Raw genomic sequence first — 4,173 nt, forward strand, 5'->3', positions numbered from 1 at the left:
GAAGTGAATCCAGACTACTCCTTTCTTTCAACACCACACAGGTATTTCTTTCCCTCCACAATTAAAGCTGAGGGCTTCATGCTTTAAACGTCTAACTCTCACTCTGATTTACTCTACTTAAAAAAGATGTATAATTAATTGCAAATATGCATTTAATCTTTCAAGTACTTTTTGAAAACTCCCCTTACATTATCCATTACTTAAGTCCTTCCCTTGCAAATATGCCTTGTGCAGTGCAGTGACATCAGCAATGCATGACTACACTTCAAAGTAGACTTCCAATGAAGAAAAAAGATCTCCTTCAGATGGTGGAATTCATGCACTTATAATTAAACTTTTTTAATTTTTGTAATATTCAAGAATGAGGCAGCATTTTAATCAAACAAGTGCAGCTAGAAGCATTCTTAAATATATCAATCACACTGCCTTTGATGCTGTCTTCAAATATATTGCTGTCTTCAAAAAAGCCATATGACCAATCCTGAATTGCATAAAGACATGGAAGATACAGATTTGAGGCTCATATTGAAATAATCTATACTTCCTGAGATGGGTTGACCTTAGCTGGAAACCAGGTGTGCCCCAAGCTGCTCTTACATCCCCTTCTCAGCCAGACAGGGGAGGGAAATAAGGATGGAAAAAAACTCACCTTGGTTTAGGATGAGAAAATTTACTAAAACAAAAATGAAAGGCAGCATATGCAAAACCAAAAAAAATAGAGACAAAATTTTTACTCTCCACTTCCCATCAGCAAGCTATGTCTGGCCACCTCCCCGGAAGCAGGGCTCCAGTATGAATAGCAATTGCTCTGGAAGGCAAGTGTCGTAAATAGTGAGTGCCCTCACTTCCTTCTCCTTTTCTTATCTTTTATATCTGAGCTGATGGTTGTATGGTACAGAATACCCATTCAGTTCTTTTGGGTCAGCTGGCCTGGTTGTGTCCCCTCCGAGGATCTTGCCCACCCCCAGCCCCTTGATGTGGGGAATGCTGAGAAACAGCGCTGATGCTGTGCCAGTGCTGCTCAGCAGTACCCAAAACACAGGTGTGTTACCAACACCTTTCCAGCCACCAATGCAGAGCACAGCACTGTGAGAGATGCTGTGGGGAAATGAACTCCAGCTCAGCCAGACCCAAATACACTTCCTTAATTCAACAAGCAAATTAGTATAACAGACCAGGTAATTATCAAAGTATCAGCTTCATCAGGTAATATTTTGGAGTCAAAATTCCAGAAAATTTTTAAGTGGTAAAATGCCAATAATCTCAACAATTCTGTTTCCAAATTCTCATTTATATCCTCTTCTACTGTATATAAGTACCTAATGTACTCTCAAAAGTCTCCTCTCTCTCCTTGGTATCAACATCAATAATTCTTGAAATAAGAGAATTAGACAGTACTGAGGGTCCTTTTCCCACCACAGGAGAAATTTCTAAGCCTTTTACAGAAGTTGAAAGTCAAGTTGTGGAGGACCAGTCATGAGTGTGTTTTGTCTGGAAAGTTGTGGTTGGAAGAGAGGGTCCCATGGAGGTGGGGCAGCGCTGTTCTGACCCAACTTCCTTTTCTGCCTCGGGACTAATGTGTGTTCCCCCCCACCTTTCACTTCCTGAAAGGCTCAAAAGGGCTGGCTGCACATGCATGAATGAAGTGGCATGAAAATTCTAGTTTACATAAAAGGCATGTAGCAGGGTAACTACTTCTCTTTCTCTTTCTTTGTCGTGCTACCACAGCTCCAGATAATTCATGGAGCAGGAACAATGTGTGATCTAAGGATTGATGGTCTTTGTCCTCTTTCTTTCTTTTCCACCATTATTTCTCTCCTCTCTTGCTTTGTCTGGGTGAAGTGTGACTATGATATTCCCATATTTGGTACTGAAGTTTGTTGTGGGAGTCATGAACTTTTGGAATTGTGTCGTGGCTCATTAGCCAGCACCTTCGAGAAATGGTGTTTTGTGGATTGTGAGCCAGCAGCTTCGAGAAGTTTGTTGTGGGAGTAGAAAGCTTATTGGATTGTAGTGTAAAAATTAAGGGCTTGTTAGCCACCACTTTTGAGAATTGTGTTGTAAAATTCAAGGGCTTGTTAGCCAGCACATTTGAGTCTAAGGCAGTGGGCTGGTTGCTGGAGTTAAGGTGATTGTACAATAAAAGCATAAGAGTTCCCTGACACATGGACTGGTGTCTTTGTTCAGCCTGATGAGAACGGATAACAAATACCACACCAGTACCAGGCAGGCTGTGACACAAGTAGAATCCAGCATGAGAGTGCTGATATAAAAGAGCAGAAGTCACAGCAATCATTATGAAGGTAACACCTATAAAAGAAGATGCAATGGTCATCTCTTGGGTATTTGTAGTTGTGCAATATGCTAACTAAACAGAAAAAATGCAAGAAGGAAAATAACATTTTTTCCCCCAAATTTTCTTACTGCATTACTAAATGCATTACTAAAGAAGAGTCAGCAAATCCAAAGAAGAGCAATGGCAGTGTTACAGGAATTCAAAAGGAGAAAACAAACATGTTTTTAACTGTATGAGGGATGCTCAGTAAACAGCAGGTTGCACAGTCTTTCTGATATCTGTAAGCATTAGTCCACAAATAAAAACTAGAAGTAAGATAAGTAAAATTAACATATCACCTTGGTACTCATATAACTAAAAAAAAAGCTTGGTAAAAGGTAGTCAAGTAAAGGTATTGCATTTGGAGAAAGAATGAAGAATATTAGTAGAAGTAAGCTGTAGCAGTGATAGAGTTCTGTTAATTGCAATTAAGTGGAAATTTAAAAGTTTAAATAATTAAGCACAGAATTTCAAGACAAATTAGCAAAACATATGAAACATCCTTCTACAGATAAATAATGATGACTTTCTTCCTGTCAAGAATTTTATCTCCACATTTCTACAAACAAATATTGGAATACTGGCAACAGAAATTTTCAGAATCTAAGAACCTATTCCAAAATACTACCACCTTCCCAGCCTTTTTAATGAAAGGCATTAAAATAATATTTGTATTACAACTGCATTTAAACTGGTCACTGATTCTGCAATGGAAATGAAGACAGTGTCTCAGTTAAGACACTATTTGAAAATGCAATGAGAAATTAGATGGCAGCAGAAAAGTGAGAGGGCAAGAAAGAGAGAACCCCACACCTAATCTTTCAGAAGATTGACTAATATTGCATGTCATAGAGATGTTGAAAAATCTCAAGTCATATTTTCTTTCATACACAAAGTACTGAATAGGTTCATGTTTAAATGAACATGCTCAGGGCGTTTAAGTAAATAAAGAAACCAGTTCTTGGTCTTGAGAAGTTCTTTTGTCATATACCTACTATTATTAGAATCCCTAATAACACATAAAAGAGTAGTCATAACTGGGTCTTATTTTAAAATTTCCTTGACTGAAAGAATGGTTTTTGTCATAGTCATCCTGAAAGTGTAAAATTCAAAGTATCATTACTAAACGTCAATCATACAATAAAGCTGAGTTGTGCACATGAAAATATATACTCATTCAGTACTTCAAAGGAAGGGTATAGAATTGAATTTAGAGGGCTTTTAGAGTGGCAAAAATCATAACAAATATAATATAGGTAAATTGTGAATCCTTAACCACAGGACAGAGAATTACAAAGAAAACAAAATAAATTTAGGAAATGACTAAATTTTGGGTTGCCCATTTGCAAAATGTCTGAAGAAAATATTCCCACTCCGTAACTGGGATTCCTATATGATATTGGTAACTACCATTGACAATGAGGAAGCAATCACTTGTGACCTGCTTGTGAAATGCAACATTAGAATGACTTGTTCAATATGCTTATAAAACTGACAGAAATGACAGAATGAACCACCAGGTTTGCAATGACATAGAACTAGAGGGAATATGCAATGCTCTTAAGGCCATCAGGCAGAGGCCATTAAGGCTCTTAGGCAGAGGGACCTAAACAGGCTAGAGCAAAGGACAAACAGGAATCTCATGAACTTCAAGATCATGAGATCTTCAATGCCAGGTGCTGCCTCTGGGCAGGAAGCACTGGTGCAAAGACACAGGGATGTCTGCCTGCCTGCCGGGGAGCTGCTCTGACAAAAGGGACCTGAGGGCCCTGGCAGACACAAGTTGAGTGTCAGTCCAGCACTTTTGAGACCACATCTGGATACTATACCCAGCACAG

Source organism: Corvus brachyrhynchos, unplaced genomic scaffold (assembly GCF_000691975.1).
Source record: "Corvus brachyrhynchos isolate BGI_N302 unplaced genomic scaffold, ASM69197v1 scaffold23, whole genome shotgun sequence".
Classification (NCBI taxonomy): Eukaryota; Metazoa; Chordata; class Aves; order Passeriformes; family Corvidae; genus Corvus; species Corvus brachyrhynchos.